Source organism: Emys orbicularis, chromosome 3, assembly GCF_028017835.1.
Source record: "Emys orbicularis isolate rEmyOrb1 chromosome 3, rEmyOrb1.hap1, whole genome shotgun sequence".
Lineage (NCBI taxonomy): Eukaryota > Metazoa > Chordata > Testudines > Emydidae > Emys > Emys orbicularis.
In genome coordinates this window covers 81,648,243-81,671,959 of record NC_088685.1, presented here as the reverse complement: position 1 = coordinate 81,671,959, position 23,717 = coordinate 81,648,243, and positions in this window count along the sequence as shown.

Genomic DNA, 23,717 nt, shown 5'->3' with positions numbered 1-23,717 from the left:
CAATGGCTAAGCCAATAATCACGAGGTTTCGGCTATTAGGCTGCAGAGTGAGGCTCTCTTGAGGGACCCGTAGATCAAGACCAGCGCTTCCCGGGGTGGCCCGAATGGGGAGGTGGGCTTGCGGGTGCAGACGCTGCACTCGCAGCACACGGGGCCGCTCGATGACCTCCCCCTTAAACCTGGCATACGGGGTGGAGCCATACAGCGGATGGTCATTGAGCGCAGCTGCAGCCTGGCGGAGGTTACGACTCCATCCGGCCAGGGATTCAGTGGGGGACAGTTTGCGTAGCTGCTCTTTAAGCAAACCGTTCATGCGCTCAATGATCCCGGCGCCCTGCGGGTGGTATGCGATGTGAAACACCCACATGATTCCTCGCCCCCTAGCCCATTCTCTTACTTCCATCCCCGTGAAATGAGTTCCCTGATAACTCTGCACTTCAAGGGGGGATCTGTAATAGCGGATAAGTTCTTCTAACCCCTTTATAGTCTGCTCCTGTGTAGCACTTGCGCACGGGTATAAGAAGAGCAGGCCAGAATACGTGTCTACTGCAGTCAGCGAGTACTTATGCCGCTGACTTTCAGGCAGCGGGTCAATGTAGTCCACCTGCCATACCTCCCCAGGTCTTTGGCCTCGCTTCAGGTACCCCTTCTCTGTTTTCAAGCGCTGGAGGGAGAGCCTTGTACACTGTGCACCGCTGCGCACCGATCGTAGTTGCAATCCACGATTGGTGGCCCATTGCATTGCCTTCCCCCCCCCACAGGTGACCACTCTTTTGGTGTATCCACTCAGCCAGGCCGGGGGCAGCTACTGCGTAGACTGTGACCATGTCATCTACCTCTCTGTTGAACCGGGCCTCGTCTGCTTCCCCTATCAGGTGGGCGTCTACATGACGAACAGCAACGGGCCTCTGACTACAGGCATCCCAGATTGCAGGCCACATGTCGTACCCCCAAAGGGGTCTGTCATGTACCTTCCAGCTAGCCGCATGCCACACGGCCATCCATTGCATCATGCCTTTGTAGACTGCCCAGCTATCTGTATATATAAAGAGGGGCCCTGGGTTCTCGGTGATGGTTATAAACGCTGCCCGTAGCTCGGCCCACTGGCTAGACAGGCCGGGGTCAGTCTCAAACTGTATTTCCTCGAGGCAGGGGTTGTACGCAGCTGCTCGCCACCAGCATCCTGCTCTCCTATATGAAGCCGATCCATCAGTAAACCACGCAGCTTCTCGTTGTTGTTCGGTTAAGGAGGCGTAGGGAGGGGCATCCACACAGGGCGGATGGGGTACCTTGACCGGGGGGGCATATGTATGCTGCCCTTCAGAGGGCAGTTCCTCAAAGGTGACAGCACCGAGGAGCCGTGCGTGCGTATCGGTAATGTTCGCCTGGGTCATTTGCATACGGAGCTGCAGGTAGTGTTTCCACTTCCATAGGGTTTGGGCCTGGGCTACTCCAGTCCGCGTAAGCGGGCTCTCGTCCCGGACCCAACCCATAATTGGAAGTGGAGTCCGCACCTTCATAGGCTCCGTGCCTGTTATGGGCTCAGTTTGCTGGAGGGCCCATACTACTGCAAGCAGCCGCTGTTCAAGGGGCGTATATCGTTCAGCTGAGCCTCATAGGGATCGTGACCAATACCCTATGGGCTCCTTCCGAGACGAGGCTTGCTGCCATAGCCCCCACAAGGCCAGGTGGTTGATCACTGTACCTCAAGTTCAAAGGGGGTGCCCCGTTTACCTGGGCTCAGTACCGCATGCTGGCCGAGTGCCTCTTTAGCCTGTTGGAATGCAGCATGCTGTTTGGCTCCCCAACTAAATGTGGTTTTCTTCCGGACTACTGCTTGTATGGGCTGCAGGATATACCCTAGATGGGGAATAAACGTGCGCCAGTATCCTAAAAGGCCCAAGAAAGTTTGGGCTTGGCTTACGTTAGTAGGCTCTGGGAAGTGGGTAATCGTTTCAATGGCCTTCTGTGGGATTTTACGCTGGGGTCCTGACCAAAGTATGCCCAGGAATATCACCTCCTGGCTGGGTCCCTGGATCTTACTGGGGTTGACGGCCCATCCCCTGGCTGCCAAGACCTGCAAAACATTGTTCTTGGCTTCGGAAAGTGCCATCTCGTGGGGCCCGCTCAGTAGGACATCATCAATATAGTGTTCCAAAACCACCCCCTCTGGGAGAGCCACCTGCTCCAGGTCTCGGCTAACCAACTGATGACAGATGGTAGGACTATGTTTGTACCCCTGGGGCAGCTTGGTGGTTTTCATCATACCATCAATCTCTGTCTATTGCATCATGAGCTGTGCCGCATCACCCACCGACCCTATGGCCCCTCCAACCATCGGGAGGATCATTGCCTTCAGGTGGAGGGGAACATTCCGCAGGAGTCGGGTACGAATGGTGCGGGTCAGCTCCACAGCGTCAGGCCCTTCAAAATCCTCGGCAAATATGCTGGTGAGAATTCCCAGCTGTCGGAGCTGGCTAACCCCCTCTGGGATGGAAGCCCACTGCTCTAACCCATCATCCATGTCTGCGGGCGAACTCCAAATGGTCTTGATAGCATGGTTAACCATGACATAAGGGAAGGATATGGAAAGTCCGTCATCGTGGCGGCCCCTGCCTTAAGACTCCTATGAAGGAGGGGGTCTGTGGTCAGCGAGCCCATCCTGCCTAGCTCAGCGGGGGTAAGGGTAATCGCGTCCGCCCCCTCATCCCACAATCGGAGCAGCCATGCCAGCAGCGATTCTTTGGGGCGCTGCTTGAAATGCTGCTCGAAGTCCTGTATCTCAGAGGATTTAAATTCCCGGATAGTATCCCTTCCCACCATATTATCATTATCCCCGTGCGGCCCCTCGTACCGCGTCTCAACAACGGGCCGCAGTTGCGGGTAGTGCCCCGTCTTCCCACCGTCCCCCTCCCCAGGGGACTCATCTTCACTTGTCTCCCAGATGTCCCTATCCCAGATCTCTGGGTCCCAATCGGTTTTGCGCACCAGTGCACGTACAGCGAGGGGGCGCACATCCCGCCACCTTCCCTTTCGCCACCGGCGGTTCGCAATGCGAGCCGCCATGACCGTGCATCGGTGCTCCAACCGCTCGGCCCGTTCAGATGTACCAGTGATGACCTCCTGGGTCAGTGAACGTGCCTCATTTGCTTGCTGCAAATCAGCCTCTAACCGTCCTATCCTCTGGCGCTGAACCAGCAGCGCCTCGTCCGCTGTGCGGAGCGCAGTCAGGAAAACCCATCCCAGGTCTCCCGCTGCTTTAGGCTCTGCGGGTCCTGCTTTATCCAGCCGGAGCTTGGATATCAGCTCCTCCAGCCTAACTGGGGTAACCCCCGGCTCCTGCTCAAGCTCCGGCCATGCGGCGGGGGCAGCCATCTCCGCCAGCTTACGAGCCACTGGTGCCAACCGTCCTGTGGCGGGCCACCCGGGGATGCGGCTCTCTCCCTCCCCCTTATCCTTCCTCCCCCAAAGAGGCATTCTCATGCCGGTATCCTGTTCATGACGCCAATTGTGCCTGCAAGGGGGGCCGTGATACCGGCGAAAGAATGACACTCAGTGCCTGAGACTAAAAAGCAAGGCTTTACTGAAGGAAGAACTTACACTCCAAGCTGCGCAGGGAGTCCCTGAGGCGCGCAGAGGGGCTGCGAGGGATTCTGACCATCTGGGACAGCTGGCCAGGCAGGACTCCACTGAAGGGAGTCCGCTGCAATGCTATATCCCCCTGTGCTTATCTCAAGGTTACATGGGGTCAACAGCTGGCTACATTCATTTCATTCATAAATCATACTCATTATATAAGCTAACTTGTTTACAGACAAAAACATGCTGAACTATACTAAACTACATTTTGGCAGGGTCTGCCGAACAAAGTTCATTGCATGGCCTTCAACTACACAGCCTGCATCTTCCGCTCGCATTCAGTCACATACTCAGTCCGCCACTTAGCTCCTCGCCAAGCTTCCGCAACCTGTCCCCTACACTTGTGTTCTCTAAAAGACACTTTTGTATCCTACTGTACTGTATCCCATAAAAAAGACTCTATATGTACCTTAAATGAAATGATTTGATTAGCATAAATCCTAAGCAAGAAATATCTAGAGATTTAATGATCCCCATACCAAGCGAAATGATCATGATATCAAAGGGAATGCCTCTGAGGATGATATCTGACTGAGTCACACTGGCTGTGTATTTACTTGAATGCATTCCCTCGGTCTCCTAGCAAAGAATGTATCTGCAGCTGACACAGCTTGAAGCCTTGTAAATGAATTGTGTGGTGTGAACCACCTACAGTACCTCCACTTGCTGAAGAAAGAGCTATTGTACTACCAAAAACAGATCGAGCAGCTCTGGAGATATGAATTTTTGTGAATGCTTGGAAAGCATTATCAACTGTTCTTTTTTCCTCTCAGCAAAATATTTCACAATAAGCACAATGTTAGTAACTATAGATTTAAACCTGACAATAATGTCAGGGTTTTTAAGATTTCTTTCCAATGTTTTAGTTCCTAATATTGCATTAATATGGAAATTTTAGCTGGGATATATTTCCATGTGCGTTACATCTAAAATTGTAATATTACTTTGAAAATTTATTTTAAATTCTAATTTGGTGGTTGTTTCTGCAAGGTATTGAGGATTAGATTCACAAAGGTACTTGGCACCAAAAGTCCAATATTTAGGTGCCTCTGACATTCTTAAAACCACTGCTCAGATGCCACCCAATCCTGTAAGCGACTAAAGTCTCCATGGAACCTAAGTTTCCATCGGTGGGCATCCACAAATCTACCTAACTTCTGATACTGCCCCACAGTTAAGAAACTACTTGGAGCCCTAGCTCACACCTAATCCCTGACTGCATCTTCAAATTTGAGGGCCCTCAAATTCCACTGACAGGTTCAAGCCTGCTTTCCTTACTTACACATAGGGAGGGTACATGGTATAATTACAAAAACTTTTTTTCAGTGAAAAGATTTTTCCTGCTTCTGAGAATATGATCTGTTTATGGGTGGAGACATCATTTGATTTCCAGATCAGTTTGTCTTTCCTTGTGTGGAAATAATATACCCTCAGTGCAAAGATTGCATAGGTTGCATAGTATTTTTTGATCTTGCCAAGGATGCGCCACAATCTTTCATAGAACCAGTCCTCCAGTTTGTTGCTATCATTTGTTGGATTATAATACTTAACAACTGTGACTTTTGTGTGGTTCATCACAAACCAGCAGTCAATATTCTTGAGTTTACAGTTTCCCATTTTTCAGTGCTTTAGCAGCTTATTTTCTCAATAATAAACCTATACCTTCCAGGTGTCTGTCATCCTCTCTTTCAGAGTATAAAACAATCATGGCTTCTGACCATAATTTGCCTTGTCCAATCCACCTCATCTCATTCAGTCCAAGTATACTGAGGCCAAAGATGTTTATTTCTCTGATAACTTGTGTCAGTCTCCCAGTGCTCCAAAGTGATCTTGTTACCCAGGGGTTTCAGAACCCAAAACCGTGGTAACTTGACTGTTTTGCTCCAGCTGGTGTCAGAAATAAATCACTGGGGACAAAGCTCCTCTGTCAGATAAATGATACAAACCAGAATGCTTTTACCTAAAACTACTTTTTTATTAGGCCTCAAGCACACTCACATATATGTTATAGGAATAGGTTCCAAGCATCCAAAACATTGTTACCCAAAGTCCGAGATTGTTTCAAGTGATCACCAGCCAGACTTCTGGAACCCCTCCTTCTGTCCAGCTGATGGGGAGCTCCTTGCCTGAAGAAAAGCTCCCTCAGACAGCTCCGAGGAGTTAACTTTTACTTTTATTGATAACTCTCACAAAACACATAACTCATAGTAACCCCTACCGGTCACCAGTTCTCCTATCTTCAACAAATTACTCATTATCTCTTACCAGCAAAGAATTTCTAGTCATAACAACAATAAAACTTATATGTCACGGCACTCAGAACCAAGGTCGATGTCTACTCACTCTCTTCCATTCTAATGATCCGTTAACTCTTTCCCCCTCCTCCCATTCTGATTAGCAAAGCTGCAACGGCAACAATTTGGCCTTGCCTATGAGAGACCTAATAATTATTCCTAACCATAGGTGTTCTGCTTTTAATCACTGGTGGCTAAATACACCCCAAATGGCTGCAGTTTAGTTTGGTCAAGTTCTGGGGTTACAATCTAATGCTCCAACACACAATTCTTATCTTAATCTTAGCTGTGAAGATACCGCATTTCAGATGAAGAACTAACTTGTGGCTCTGATTCTCCATCAACATAGTGTTAGCTGGATTTACTGGTTTGCTAGTACTGTCTTGTTTTATGTCCAGCAGATTGTGGTTCTCCACAACTGATGATAGTTATAGTAGTTATACTCAAAAGTGGAAAAAAATAAAGAGGAAAAAGAACAACATATGACTTGCTACAGGGCTTTCTGCAAATGTTCTACAGGAATATTTGGGTTTCTCATCTACCAAAAGAGAAAATATAGACCCTACCCAGAAAATTAGGACCTAAATCAAATCTTTTCCAGACTTTGGGGATGAGACCCATCTCTATTACAGAGGAAACACATCTGCTATTCAATTATATTAGCATATACTATGCTTTCTACCAGACCCCTGCTTCATTAAGTACCCAGGATGGATGGTGCTCACTTAATGAATTCAATTTTTTTATTATTCTAAATATTCAGTGCATAGCCTCTACTGCTTATTTCTTTCCCCCAGGGACTGTGCCTTGACATGGGAGGGCAGGGAGGGAGCTTGTGTGCTCCAGTGACCCTGAGATCTATGCTAGTGGGAGAAGAACTCTTAGCATGGAAGTGATTTAGATTAGTTTACATTGGTATTATTAGAAGGGGACAAGATGAGAACAGCTTTGATAATCAGGATCATAGCTTGTTAATGGAAATGTCTGTTCTAAAACCTTCTTTGGTACAAATTGGCAGGATGAAAATAAGGATTAGAAAAGAAGTTTAAAAAGTACTACCCAATTTTAAAATAATATTTAGTCCCTGCATTCTAGAATCCAAGAATTTCTATCACATTTTGTTAATGTAAAGTTCTACCAGAGAAAGCTGCCATTCCTCTACTCCGAAGACTTTTGTATAAGCGCAGCAACATGTAGCTGTGGAGAGCAGGTTTAAAACCTCACGAGAGATTGTTTTGGTTCAAGCATGCAAATTGTATATGCTACGTTATTACAGGAGGCTAATCTAAGATTCACATTCTGCTACAAAATTGTTTGAAAGTTACATGTGCAACATTTAACACACTTGTACTCTTCTGAGTACTCAGTGGCACTGAAGGAAATGGAAACAGTAGCACAGAAATGCAAACTACTAAGAGAAGAGATGGGCCTAAAAAGAGAGAAATGGAAAACAGAACTGTGGCAAGACAGTAGAACTGAAAGAGGTGATATCTCAGCAGATCTAAAAGGAAGGCCAGAGTTAAAACAAAAATACATTATGTAAATCCATAGCCATCAGCATATAGCTCAGAGGATGCAAAACGAATTTATAAGTAAATGAAGATAGAGTAATTCATGCATCTACATACGGAGTTCCCTATAAACGTGGTTTCAATGGAATTATTCCAGAATAAAACTGGAGTTACCCTGTGATGAATCAGGCCCATGTGTATTTCACTTATTCTATTAAACTAGTAATTTTGATCAAATGACTAACATTTATAGGCATTTGGTCAATTAACTAAAAATGAGACTCTTCATGAGTGAACACCTGCATCTACAATTAGTCAGTTGTAGCACTGAGGCCATAGATTTGTTTGCTCTTCAGGCTCAGGCAGTCATTTATTAGTCTGGCTGTTTCATTGTAAACTTTTGGGAACTCAGTGACTAACTAATGCTAATAATAAAGTTGGACAGCTGGGGCCAGATGCTCTGTTGCCATGTTACATCAGTATAAGGAGAGACTAAAATGCTACTCAATCAGACTGGTACTTCACACTCACCTTGAACTGATGGAAAGGCTCAGGGCAACGAAGAAACTGGCCCCAGATGTCTCTTGCTGGCACTCAGCAGTGTTTGTGAGCAAACTTTTCAAAAGAGCAAAGGCCATGTCTACACTACCACTTTGTCAGCAAAACTGTTGCTCAGGGGGTGTGAAAAAAACACTCCCCCTGAGCGACATAAGTTTCACTGGCATAAGTGGTAGTGTGCACAGCGCTATGTCAGTGGGAGAGCTTCTCCTGCCAATTAGCTACCACAGCTCGTGGAGGTGGTTTTATTATAGCGATGGGAGAGCTCTCTCTCATTGGCATAGAGCAGCTTCACAGACGATCTTACAGTACAGTACTGTACTGATGCAGCTGTGCCGCTGTAAGCTCATTAGTGTAGACATGGCCTGAGTCACTTAGGTGCTTTTGAAAATTTTGCCCTAAATCTGGCAGGTTGTGTATTAGGACTCCATGTCTCCAGATATGGAGGAATACTGTCTTAACCAGTTGTGAGTAATTATATTATTCTGCTCTGTATTGGAAGGTGATTTTGGAGGATACTACACTGTCTCTGTGGACCATGCCTCTCATGAGTTATTGCTGTCAATGATCAATTAGTATATTCCAGTGGGGGTGGGGAGGTGGACATACTGTGGATGATATAGACTAAACAGTGAAAATAAATTGATAGCAGGAATTAATTTCAATTATTTACATTTGAATATTAAATGTGGCATTATAGGAGGAAACACAGAATGTTTAATGGAAAGCTCAAAAAATAATCAAATCTCAGTTTTGAATGGATTGTGTTTTCTCTGTTCCTCACAGAACATGGGAGCTGTGAACAGGGAAGAATGAAAATGGCTGACATTTTTAAAATACTGAACTTGGAAAAGTTCAAGGTAGAATAACACACTCCTATCTTTCACAGAAACAGAAGACATTAACATTCAGATACTTCAGCCCTCTGACAGGAGTTGTAATAACAGAAAGTGGCTCTACATTAATCTATTAGGCACCTCAGAATTGCATGTTCATTTTTATAGACAACAAGGAACTTTCTTAATTAAGGAAAGTTAGATAGCTATTGTATACACTGCCACAAATGACAGGGTAAATTGATGTTATTCCTGCTAGGATTCATGCTATTTACCAAGTGTTGTAACTGTGTGTCAACCCTACAGCAGAGCAAAAAACACTTTACTGCAATATATTGCTCTGAGGTTCATATTACCAAGAAGTGCCACTTCCAGAACGAAGGTGCATGTAATTGCACAATTGTGAAAAGAATGGAGAGTGCTTTCATCAATCTTTCTTTGGAATATCCCTTTAAAAACTATTTAAACTATTTACAGGTAAAAATAACTTTTCTCCTCCAGCTTCCTCTCCATCTTTGTCTTCCTTACCCAGTCTATCAGTTCTCTGATTCATACCCATAGTCATACCCTTCACCTCAGCACTAGCTCCCTTTTCTTATTCTGTTCATATCCTGTACACTGGCTTGAATTGTGTTTGAGCTAGTAAAGTGATTCTTTCTCCATAATATTAACCTGCCTCACTAGTCTCCCACTTTAATCCCACCAATACCTTCAATCGGATGCACTGGCTATGCTTTGTCTTGTCTGCAGTGCTGTAACTTTTTTTTTCTACTTGCCCACTCCTTTCTCTCCAACCCTTTCCTCTGCCAGGTGTAAGAATGTTGTATACTCTTTTTCAAACTGAAGTATTGTAGTTCATGTTAATACTGCTTCCGCCTCAAGATCTCCTGAACATTCTTCATCACTTTTATTTTTACTGCCTTCCCCTGAACCATCCTGATATTATTCATCCGCTTCCCCATCCCTGCTCTTCAGGGGGGAAAAAACAAACAAACAAGCAAAGAATTTCTAATTACACAGTGCTCCATTAATTCATATATTGATTTTCTCCCAGTTACTAGGAACATCTACTGATCCCCTGATCCAAGCTAGCCCAATGCATGGTTGAGATCCACCAGTGGATGGATAACCTCTGGTTGAAGCTGGACCTGAGAAAGATAAAGATTATGCTGGTGGGAAGAAAGCACTTTGTGGAGTTTGTAGCCACAGTGCAATCTTCTCTATTTGAAAGTGAACACTCAGAACTAAGCAATTAATTCAACAGTTTAGGAATGTTAATGATTCCTCACTAAGTTCTCACATAGCAGTGTCTGTGAGCAATGTTTTCTGCCATCTCTGGGTGTCTAGGAGACTCCATTCTATGCTGGCCTCAGTGATACATGCCTTTGTCACCTCCTGAATGGACTATAGCAATACAATATAGCTGGGCATGAAGCTATCAGCCCTCAAGAAACTTCAACTAGTACAGAACAGAGCAGCATGCCTCCTTGTTAACACAGGCCACTGGAAGCACCTCAAATCTATACTCCAATCTTTTCACTGGTTTCTCATAAAATAGTGTGTCAACTTCCAAGACTGGGCCCTTTTCTTCAAAGTGCTGAATGAATTGGGCTGAGGATACGTAAAAGATCTAAATCTTCAGGACAAGAGCAGTGGTCAACAATTTCACTTCTCATGCACAATAGAAGTATCCATCAGAAGGGTAAAGCTTGTCTGTGAAGGAGATGGTGCTTTATCAGAGGCTGGTTCAAGCCTGTGTGATGAACTCTCACAGGCTCTCAGAACCACCATAAGTTTCCACCTTCCACGCCAACTGCAAATCGGGATGCTGGAACAATTTGTATGGTAGGGGTGCTGAGAGACACTGAACTAAACTGTAAACCCTGTATATGATGGAAACCACTTCAAGCCAGGGGTGTGGCAGCACCCCCAGCACCCCTAGTTCCAGCACTGTGAGTGCAAAGGCACATTTCTTTGATCTTGACTTTTCTAATATAAACATATAGCAACATGTACATATAATGTATTTGATTTAAAAAAAAGAGACTCCCATATTTTCCTCCTATGTAAGGGTGGTGGTGGGGAAAATGTCCTACATATAGAACTGAGAAAATTTGGGGGGGCAAATTGTTTATCTGATGACAAATGCAGTTTGGTCAACCCAAAACTTTTCACAAGATGTAATCTAATTAGTTTGGGCTGGGAAAAAGTTCATAACAATGTAGGTGTGTATCTGTCCTTATAAGTTTTAGCCCTGTGGTTAGGGCACTTGTCTGAGCCTTGGTCTACACTGGGGGGGGATCGATCTAAGATACGCAACTTCAGCTATGAGAATAGCGTAGCTGAAGTCGACATATCTTAGATCGACTTATTTCGCGTCCTCACAGCGCGGGATCCCCTGTCGACTCCGCTTCCACCTCTCGCCCTGGTGGAGTTCCGGAGTTGACGGGGAGCGTGTTCGGGGATCGATTTATCGCGTCTAGACAAGACACGATAAATTGATCCCTGATAGATCGATTACTACCCGCCGAGATGTGGGAGAGGGAGATTCAAAGCTCATTCTGAATTCAGATCTACCATCTCCCAGCTGAGCAGCTAAATGAGTAGGCTATAGGCTACTCTGGGATAGGTAGCTCTCAATCTCTCCTGTTGTATCTGTTCCACTTTGTAGCAATATATAAGTACTTATTGGGCCAAAGAGAGTATCATAATTCGAGAGCCTGGTGATTAAGGCATTCACGTGGGTGGTGTGGATTCAAATCTTCTCTCTGCCTGATTTCGAGATTTGAATCCCCATCTCCTAGGTGAATGTCTGAATAAGGAGGCTATAGAGTTATTGGGCTCTTTGGCACAATGAATACTTACATAGTTATACAAAGCCCCCCCTCCAAATAGCATAGTGGTTAATGTCCCACCCCATCTGTGAAGGGGTAGGTCTGAGTTCAAATCCCTCATTTCTGCAGAGGGATTTAACACTGAGTGTTCTACATCCTGGGCTAGTGCCCTAATCCCTACCCTAAAGCTTAGAACAACAGACAGGTATTTTTCTGAAGCTGTCTGTTTAAAAATGACTGAAATGGACTTTTCCAATTGGCCAATGAAAGCAAAACATTTTCAGAACCAAACAGAATATTTTCCCTATTGTTTTGGTTTGCTGACTGAACTGAAAAATCAGTTATTCACCCAGGTCTTATTTACACATGGCAGATGTTAGTCACATTACTTAAAGCACAAACAGAAGGTGCTCAGGTAGCATGATAATGAGGTTTGTATGAGAACATGAGTAGAATGGATGCAACCGTTTATTATAGATTCTTTATTTTCATGGGGATCTTCTAGTGGCATTCCCCACAGTTTTCATTATAATAATACGTAGCCTAACCATCTATCTGAAAATCTTTGCAAACTTTATTTAAACCTCACAAGATCCCTGAAAGTTAAGCATTGTTATGTCAAACCTGCAAATGGGGAAACCAAAGAACAGAGAAGTTAGATGATTTACTAAAGGTCATTCATATAGTCCATGTTATAGCCTGAAAAGAAATCCAAGTCTCCAGACAAGAAACCCTGTGCACTAGCCACTAAACAAGCACCACTGCCTTTCACAGAGAGATGAGTAACAAATACAAAGAATTCCTTATACTTATGGGATACATCTAGTGACATTCACAATTTACATAAAGAAATTCACCAGAGTTTTGTTCTGTGTGGGATGGGATGAACACACCTGGTCAGGCCAGGAAAGGCTTAACAGATTGTTCTAAACAGCCCCACATTTTCATTAGTATCTCAGGTACTAATCCTAAGGGAACAGACCTCCAGCTGTAATAAATGAGGGACAGGAAATAAAAGTGGAAGCAAAGGTAGCTTACCTTTCCTTAGAGAGTAATTCTTTTTACTTGTAAGGGTGGAGGTGAGTGTCAGTATCTAGGAGCTGAAGATAATGAGGTAACAAGGGAGAGCACTTAGTCCAAGGTAGGAAATATCAGGGGAAAAGGGCTTAAATGCTTCTATTAAGACCTGAATTGAATGGATAAGGGAGGAGATGGTTCTGTGTTATTTGCCTCATGAAGTAAGGCATGGAGAGATGAGTTCTTGTTGACTATTTGGTCTATGTTCCTCTTTGAAGAACATGTTTACCTGAAGCAAAGAATTGTATAGTTTATGGGTTGTGTGAAGTACAGGGACTGACATTTTTCTAGGGTTAGACGGTAATTCTATGTGCCTTGCAAGGCCTGTGGCTGTTAGAATTTGAAAAAAATCACATCTTTTCCCCAAAGTTCACCTGAGAGCAAGCTAATTTAATTGTTGATGCAGTTGTACTGGCTAAATCTCAATGTTGATTCAAAATGGTTATGAATAAACTCTGGTAATTTATTATGGTAATTTTAGGTTTAACCTTCCTTTGTCTTTACTGAATTTTTGAAAATATTCAGAAATATTTTATGAACTATTGTTCTCCAAGCACCATATATATCTTATGGTTTTGGTTATCTATTGTACTAAAGGAAATATTCAAGCTAATTAAAGAAACTCTTAGGAAAACTTAGCTTTCTTCTACTAAGACAGGCATAAAAAGCTTCCTCACCCATAAATCTGTACTTATCATCTCCAGGTCCAATTGTGGGCTATAGAATAGTTTTGTAACTACTATATTTAATATTCAATATAGTTTATTTTGTGATGTTAGAGATATATGAATACTAATGATTTTGGGTTTTTTATGGTGTCTGGTAGGAGTTATTAATTATCATGGGGACTGATACACAACAGGTGCATCTAGCCAAAAAGCAGAACATCTCCCCTTTGCTAAGAATTATAAAAATATTCTTCTAAGACTTTCAGAGAGAAATTATTTAGAGCACCTGGGTTCCCAAGGCTACCAAAGACTGAGCCAGGAGCTCCTTCTCTCTTCATGAAGAAAAACTTCATTTTAAAACTCATATAAGGGGTAAAGGACTTGAGGAGAGCTGGCATTTTCTCAAGAGACAATATTAAAGACACAATTGCAAATTATCCTGATGCAAAAGAAAGATAGGAAGAATAGTGGAAGGTCAATATGGCTCCATCAGGAGATCTTGAATGACCTGAAAACCAAAAGGAATCCCAGAAAAAATGAAAACAAGAACAGATTGTGAAGGTTGAGTACAAAAGTATAGCACAAGCACATAGGGACAAAATGAGTTGCACCTAGCAAGGGATATAAATAGGGCCCTACCAAATTAATGGTCCATACCATGGCACCCTTACTTCTGCGCTGCTGCCTGCAGAGCTGGGCCCTCATTAAGCAGTCACCACTCTCCGACTGCCCAGCTCTGCAGGCAGCAGCGCAGGAGTAAGGGTGGCAATACCGCAACCCCCCCTAAAATAACCTTATGACCTCCTGTGCAACTCCCTTTTGTGCAGCACCCCCTATTTGAGAAATGCAGGTCTCCTCCTTGAAATCTGTGTAGTATACGGTAACGGCATACAAAAGCCTGGGGGGAGGGATAGCTCAGTGGTTTGAGCATTGGCCTGCTAAACCGAACATTGTGAGTTCAATCCTTGAGGGGGGCCACTTAGGGATCTGGGGCAAAAATCAGTACTTGGTCCTGCTAGTGAAGGCAAGGGGCTGGACTTGATGACCTTTCAGGGTCCCTTCCAGTTCTATGAGATAGGTATCTCTCTCTACGTGTGTGTGTGTGTATATATATGGGAGACCAGATTTGTGACACATTTTTCATGGCCATGAATTTGATAGGGCCCTAGATATAAAAAGCAATAAGAAGAGGTTCTTTAAGTATATTAGGAGTGGGAGAAAAATGAAGGAAAGTGTAGGTCCTCCACTTAGCCAGAAAGGAGAGCTAATAACTCAAGACATCAAGAAGGCTGAGGTGTTTAATGCTTATTTTACTTCAGTATTCACAAAAAGGGTCATGGTGGTCAGATGTTCAACACAATTAATATTAACAACAAGGAGAAAGGAACACCATCCAAAATAAAGAAAGAACAGGTTAAAGAATATTTAGATAAGTTAGATGTATTGAAGTCAGCAGAACCTGATGAAATTTATCCTGGGGTACTTAAGGAACTAGCTGAAGCCATCATGGAACCATTAAGAAGCATCTTTGAGAATTGCAGAGGATGGGTGATGTCCAGAAGACTGGAAAAGAGTAAACATAGTACCTATCTTTACAAAGAATACCTAGGGAATTATTGAGCTGTCAGCCTAAATTCAATACCTGGAAAGATACTGGAACAAATGATAAAACATTCAATAGCCAGCATGGATTTGTCAAGAACAAATCAGGCCAAACCAACCCAATTTCTTTCTTTGACAGTGTTACTGGCCTAGTGGATAGGAAGTAAACAAGCAGTAGACATGATATATTTGGATTTTTAGTAAGGGTTTTGATGCAGTCCCACATGACATCCTCATAATCAACTAGGGAAATGTGGTCTAGATAGAAATTACTATAAATTAGGTGCATGACTGGTTGAAAGACCAAACTCAGATGACTTACTAAATCAGTTCTTCTGGTTTGACAGTGAGATCCTGAAGGGGCCAGTCCTGAGTCTGGTACTACTTAATATTTTCATTAATTATATGGATAATAGAATGGAAAGTATGCTTACAAAATTTGAGGATAACACCAAGCTGGGAGCAGGGGCAAGCACTTCGGAGGACAGGATTAGAGTTTGACAACCCTGACAAAATGGAGAATTGTTCTGAAATCAACCAGATGAAATTCAATAGAGGCAAGTGCAAAGTACTACACTTAGGAAGGAAAAAAATCCAATACACAACTAGAAAATTGGGAATAATGGGCTGGTGATAGTATTGCTGAAAAGGATCTGCAGTTTATAGTGGATCACAAATTGAATGAGTCAACAATGTGATGCAGTTGCCAAAAAAAAAAAAGGCTAATATTACTCCTGTTAATACACACCAGAATGTCCTATGTAAGACATAGGAACTAATTGTTCTGCTCTATTTGGCACTGGTGAGGTCTGAGCTGGAGTACTGTGTCCAGTTTTGTGTGTCACACTTTAGGAAAGATGTGGACAAATTGGAGAAAGTCCAGAGGAGAGCAACAGAAATGATAAAAGGTTTAGAAAACCTGACCTCTGGGCAAAGGTTAAAACAAATTGAGAAAACATACAAACATAAGAATGGCCATACCCCTGTTGCCCATTCCCAGCTTCTGGCAAACAGAGGGCTAGGGACACCATCGCTGTCCATCCTGGCTAAAAGCCATTGATGGACCTATCATACATGAACTTATCTAGTTATTTTTGGAACCCTGTTATAGTCTGGCCTTCACAACATCCTCTGGCAAAAGGTTTCACAGGTTCACTGTGCATTGTGTGAAAAAATACTTCCTTTTGTTTGTTTTAAACCTGCTGCCTATTAATTTCATTTGGTGACCCCTAGTTCTTCTGTTATGAGAAGGAGTAAATAACACTTCCTTATTTACTTTCTCTACACCAGTCATGATTTCCCCCCCCTTTGTTGTCTCTTTTCCAAGCTGTAAAGTCCCAGTTTTATTAATCTCTCCTCATATGGCAGCTGTTCCATACCCTTAATAATTTTTGCTGCCCTTTTCTGAACCTTTTCCAATTCCAATATCTCCTTTTTTGAGATGGGGCAACCACATCTGCACACAATGTTCATGATATGAGCTTACCATGGATTTATATAGAGACAATATTTTCTGTCTTGTTATCTATCCCTTTCTTAATGATGCCCAACATTCTGGTCGCTTTTTTGACTGCTGCTGCACATTGAGTGGATGTTTTCAGAGAACTATCACAATGACTCCAAGATCTCTTTCTTGAGTGGTAACAGCTAATTTAGACCCCACGATTTTACATATACACTTGGTATTATGTTTTCCAATGTGCATTACTTTGAATTTATCAACATTGAATTTTATCTGCCATTTTGTTGCCCCGTCACCCAGTTTTGAGAGATCCTTTTATAGATCTTTGCAAATTTTGCCACCTCACTGTTTACCCCCTTTTCCAGATTATTTATGAATATATTGTATACAACTGGGCCCAGTACAGACCTCTGGGGAATGCCACTCTTTATCTCTCTCCATTCTGAAAACTGAACATTTATTCCTACCCTTTGTTTCCTATCCTATCCTTATCAGTCCATAAGAGGACCTTCCCTGTTATCCCATGACAGCTTACCTTGCTTAAGAATTTTTGTGAGGGACCTTGTTAAAGGATTTCTGAAAATCTAAGTACACTATATCCACTGGATCCCCCTTGTCCACATGCTTGTTGACCCCCTCAAAGAAATCTAATAAATTTGTGAGGCATGATTTCCCTTTACAAAAACCATGTTGACTCTTCCGCAACAAATTATGTTCATCTATGTGTCTGACAATTTTGTTCTTTACTATAGTTTCAACCAGTTTGCCCGGTACTGAACTCAGGGTTACAGAAGTTGATTTAAATGATAGGTTACAGACTACACTTAGTAGTTCTGCAATTTCACATTTGAGTTCCTTCAGAACTCTTGGGTGAATACCATTTGGTCCTGGTCACTTATTACTGTTTAGTTTATTAATTTGTTCCAAAACCTCCTCTAACGACACCTAAATCTGTGACCGTTCCCAAACCTGAGCCATTTTTTTAATAGGTGACAAATCTGAGGAATCTCCCTCACATTTCCAGTCATGAAGACCGATGCAAAGAACTCATTTAGTTTCTCTGCAATGGCCTTCTCGTTCTTGAGTACTCCTTTAGCACCTTAATCATCCAGTGGCCCCACTGGTTGTTTAGCAGGCTTCCTGTTTCTGATGTACTTAAAAAAAAAAAAAATTGCTATTACTTTTTGAGTCTTTGGCTACCTGTTCTTCAAATTCTTTTTTGGCCTTCCTAATTATATTTTTACATTTCATTTGCCAGAGTTTATGCTCCTTTCTATTTTCCTCAGTAGGATTTAACTTCCACTTTTTAAAGAATGCCTTTTTTGCCTCTCACTGCTTCTTTTACTTTGTTGTTTAGCCATGGTGGCACTTCTTTGGTTTTCTTACTATGTTTTTCTAATTTGGGGTATATATTTACGTTGAGCTTCTCTTATGGTGTCTTTAAAAAGTTTCCATGCAGCTTGCAGGGATTCACTTTTGGCACTGTACCTTTTAATTCCTGTTTAACTAACAGTGTTGGGCTGCTGTGGTGTTTTCCCCACCACAGGGATGTTAAATTTAACTATATTATGGTCACTATTACCAAGCGGTCCAGCTATATTTACCTCTTGGACCAGATCCTGTGCTCCACTTTGGACTTAATCAAGAATTACCTCTCCTCTTGTGGGTTCCAGGACTAGCAGCTCCAAGAAGCAGTCATTTAAGGTGTCAAGAAACTTTCTCTACCTCCTGTCCTGAGGTGACATGTACCCGGTCAATATGGGGACAGTAGTTTATATTTAAATCCAACTTAACCCTAAAAGAGGTGTCCTGTGCTTCCACTGAAACTATGAAAAGAGTATAAACCTCTCTGATCAAGCAAGCAGCACACTCTGCTTCCATCTCTCAACTTCAATGACACTTTGATCTCATCTAAATTTGTTCATTACATCTTTTCCAAGCTACCATCCAGCATCAAAAAGTACCATTCTTCCTGTACAGCATACTTCTGCAACATAACCATCTCCCAAAGACTTCAATATTGAGGGTCAGAAGAAGTTTGCCAATGCACTACCAAGGAATGAGATTTAAATGTTTTTAATGGGATATTGAAATTCTACTGTAATTTAAGACAGTAAAAGCTCCTGCTCTTAAATATTGAAATGGCTGTAGACTATGTATTTCTAGAAAGGACACATATGCTAACCTTGGAAAACAAAGACATAGCAGATTTAATTTGAATTTAAAATGCTAAATGTTTACTAATTTGCCTGTTTGAAAATGGCTATTTGAAACTGTTCTTTTAAGTAACTAAATTTAAATACCTTTTTTGGTTTTTTAAATTTAGTTAAGATTTTTTGCCCATTTTATAAACTTTGTTATTCATGATATACCAGACAGGACTTGTCTACCCTTAAAACAAATTGCTTTGGCAATCTATAAACTGTTTTATTTATCTATGATAAAGTATTGTAGGACTCGCTACTAATTTTGCACCCTGACCAGCAGCAGACCCACTCTCAATGGTGTAGTCTCTATTAAGCTCTCGGCACAAGAGGCATAAGAGATTGTAACTGAAATAACCATTGTTCACAGCTTATATTGTTTTCCTTTAATAACAAAATATTTATAATTAACAATGGTAATTAGCTTGCTTGTTTTTAATCCTGGCATCCCCTAAGGCCAGGAGTAGTGGAAATTACAAACCTGAACATTCACAGAGGCAATTAAGATGTGGCCCCTACCATTTCTTTTTTCTCTACACTACAAATATCAGAAAATTTTTGAATAATGTTGCTTGGTGCTCAACTACTTGAAGTGTTCACTTCTGTCCAACACAGTAGATGGGAGTTTTAAAGGGTGGGAGTAACTTCTGTGCATTTCCTTCTCTGTGGGGAGATTGCACATCAGTAAAGACTATTGACGAGAGCCGGTCAGATCTTTGACAAGACAAAATTTTGTCAAAATGTGCCGTTTCACTGAAGCTGGAAAGACTTGTTGAGACACATCTGTTTCAACAACGTTTTGGTTAGGAAGGTTTTCTGTGTCTAGGATTCTCTGATCTCTCCTGAAAACAGATATTCTCTAGTCCAGTGGTTACTGAATTGGCCTGGGAGGTGGGAGACTCAGTTTTAAGGTCCTGCTGTGTCTGAGTTTTCCCCATCCTAAGCTAATGCCTAATCACCACCTGGTGATACATTGGACTGACCCTGGGCTCAGAAAATTTTCCTGAATTGAAAAGCTCAGGCTTTGATCCAAAAATGGACACTTTGATCATTCAATTTTTGAGAAAATGATCAAAAGGGTTTGTTCAAATGTGAAAATAAAATACATTTTGAAACCTGAAAGTTGCCACAAAATGGAATTGTCATCCTCTAGAAATTTCTACTATCAGTTGTGTAGTCAAGTGGCTCTCAACCTTTTGAGACTACTGTTCCCCTTTCATGAGTCTGATTTGTCTTGTGTACCCCCAAGTTACACTTCACTTAAAAAAAATACTTGCTTACAAAATCTGACCTAAAAATACAAAAGTGTCACAGCACACTATTACTGAAAAATTGCTTCCTTTCTCATTTTTACCATATAATTCTAAAATAAATCAATTGGAATATAAATACTGTACTTACATTTCAATGTATAGCGTATAGAGCAGTATAAGCAAGTCATTGTCTGTATGAAATTGTAGTTTGTACTGACTTTGCTAGTGCTTTTGTGTAGCCTGTTTTAAAACTAAGCAAATATCTAGATGAGTTGATGTACCCTGCGGAGGACCTCGGCGTACCCCCAGCGGTACACATACTCCTGGTTGAGAACCACTGGTGTAATCGAGCCGGAATGCCATTCAGTACTATTAAGCAGCAGCGGCGTAATAGTTGAGCCAGAAGGGGGGGGAGGGCTGATCCTCATATCATGCAGACCCTGAGCTTCTTTGGGCACTGGAGGATGCACTCCCCTATGATGAGCACCATGTTGCAGCTTGCTCCAGAGCAAGCTGCAGCACCCAGCAAAGGTACATAGTGACCCTGAGCCCTAAGTCACTGGACCCTTCTGAGGAGGGTAGGGGCTGGATGGATCCTTCCTGCAGGGGCAGCCATCAGCAAGGGGGATTCACTTTCTAATTCCTGCTCCTCCTCCAGCCAGGTCATATGAGCCACCTTACCAGGGCAGCTCAGCTCTGGGATTGAGGTGTGTGTGGCAGATCCATGCGTCCTGGAGTGCCTGTCACTGGAGTGGACAGGAGGTAGGGAAAGCGAATCTGGCAGGGATCACATTAGATCCAGAGACTAACAGATGCTGAGGCCACAGCAGGTTACTGAGCAGGGGACTAGGGTCTTAGGATGAGCTACAGTGGAGAAGTTCACTGGAAATCTTGTTAATGTGCTTCTGTACTTCCCAACCCTAGATCAGTGGCAACAGGCAGTGACAGGTCTCCAATGTCCTTGCAATCCTCTTCACTGCCTTCTGATCCACATGTTTGGTGCCTCCCACACACTATAAATGCATGTCTGTGTATAATTTTCTTTTTCTCAAACCCTACACCTCATTATTTCAGAAAATCTGCCTGTTTCCAGACATGCCTGGGTTAGCCAAAAATTACTGTACTAAAAGTTCAGTATTCAAATAAAATGTGAATTCATAATTTGTAAGAAAGTCAGTATTTTAGTGGCATTCCAGTATCTTCAGATTTAGGACTACATCACTGCCTGCTATTGGCTTGAAAAGTAGCAGCCCAAAAGCCTTTGATGAAACTATTTGTTCTTTAGCTTTCCAAACTGACACCTTCTAGTGGGTTCAGTGAAAAGAGCCATTGGTTAGCTCTCTGCAGTTGATAGCATGGGAAAAGAATTATGATCCAAAGCAAACAGCATTACTCAAGAGTAGAAGGTAGGCCATCAGTAGTTCTTGGCAAGACATATAGTACATGAAGAACTTAAGGGTATGACTGGGGGAGAGAGAGAGAGAAGCTCTCCAGTCCCTTTACTAGCAATAAATGCAGTTAATTCACCGGGGTCTATTTCCTCTTATCTTTCATTTCTGTTGTTTTTATTTTAGTTATCTTTTAAAACAAGATTCATTTTTGAGTGGGAGTAGCCCAATTATATTTGTTGTTGAACAAATTAATTGCATTAATCCTTCAATTATGATGTTCTATCACTGGAACGTACAAACAAACGTCAACGTGGGAGCCTGATGGGAAACAGACTGGCTAGGTCATCTCAAATTGTGTTGCTGTGTGTGATGTTCTCATCTTCTGATACTCCTCCATGCTTCACCTCCTCGTCTCTTCTTTTGCATATCCTCTATTCAGACTCTTCCCATACGTTCCAAGAAGTATGACCATATGAGCTTCATGTGTAAATTCCTCATTCATTTCAACATCTAGTGCAAAGTTGCTTTCTATAAGGCTGCCTAATTTCTGAATTGTGTATTTCTATCAACCTTCTGCTCATCTTCTGCTTCTTTACCCCTTTAGATAATCTTGTTGCTATGGCTATTAAAGAATTCTCTGTAGCATCCTGCTATCTGAAATATCTTTTGCTATACCTCCGCCTCACTTTTCATCTCACTAATAGACATCTATTTTATTTTGGCCTTTGCCTGCTAATTTCACTTTCCCTTTAGTCATCAGCTTTCTAAATGAATGTTTTAATTATGCAAAGTCTCTAACTGTTTTCTCTTGTACTATATAGTATCAATATGCTTGTATTTAATTCTGTTCAGCATTTTGGGTATAGTTTGTATGGAAGTTACTAAACAAGATGAAGTTATATATAGATATAAATTGTAAAAGCTAATAGTGAAAATCTATTAGCGAGGCAAAGAAGGTATTGGAGGTAAAACCCAGTGCATCAAAATCTATTTTCCTCAAGTGTTGAATAAATGTACATCAAACTCTTCACTTTCAAGGAGCATGAGTAGTGTGCCGTTAAACTTACTGTTCCGTGCAGCCTTGACGTGCACAGTTATTATGAAAGCACTTTAAAAGCTCAGAATGAAGAATTGTAAGACTTTTGAAGAATATCACTAGCAGGCAGAAAGAAATTGGTATAGATTAGGATAGAAAAGGTAGATGCAAAAAATCAAATATCTATGCAAACACTCAGCTAAGCTGTTTAAAACATTACTGACAATTCTAGACCAGCAGAGTGAAAATAATGAACTGGGTGTTGAGAAGATTATTTTAAACCGAGAATTAAGTAAATGCAAACAAACAGATGATAATAGACTCCAAAATGTTAATCAGGCAATAGCAAGGAAATAATTAACTAATAAACAAAGAAATTAAGTATTTTTGAGAGTGAACATAATTAAGGAAAAAATCTCACAAAGGGAATGAATTAAAGCTCTGAACAATCCCTGGAAATATCGTCAGCTGCAAATAAGACAATTTCCAAATATCACTAGTTAATTAGGAAATATTACTTGAAAGTGTGCCATTTCTGATCACATAGATATTTAAGGCCTGTTCTAGCAATCCTCATACAGGCCAAATCCACTAAACTCAATAAGAGTTTTTTTTCTGGGGAAAAATAAAAGCTAAATGGCTCATACAGAAATGTCCAGTAGTCAGGCATGTGGAAAAAGCAGGATAAAATAACATGGAAGTATTGTATGTGGACCCATGGAAATAACTGAATTTTTGTTTCTCCTGTGTGTGAATTACTTTTAGGATTGTATCAAAATGATTGATAAATCTGTATGAATAACTCCTGGTCTATTGTTCAATTGTATGCAGTTCATTGGAATTGTTTATATTCAAAACTTGAGGGGTGTGTGTGTGATCACATGTCCTCAACATGATGCTGTCCTTCTCTAGTGGTGATTGGATCACATGTAGGCTGTCTACACTTGCATGCATATCTGAGTAGTAGATTCTGTAATGCTCCTGTGTGTCTTCCATACTTGTGCTGTGCTGGGCATGGATATAATGCTGTGTACATGCATATACCTGTGTTCACACTTTGCTGTGGGTACATAATAGCTCTACCATTTTGGGGTGGTATCACAGGAAGATGCTATAGGAACTACTTTATTGTATGATGTTGATACTGTCCCCTACCTTCACACATTTGCAGATGGCAGTTTGTCATCCTCCCGCCCCCGCTCTCCCCCAGCCCTTCCCTGCAAAACTGGGTGGGAGATATAGCGGAATTGGCTGATGATGACGATCTAGTTCTGCTCCTGCTCTTTGTTGTGGGACAAACAGTTATGCAGTAGAGTGGGCACTCGGTGAGATGCTGGATGGAATTTGTACAG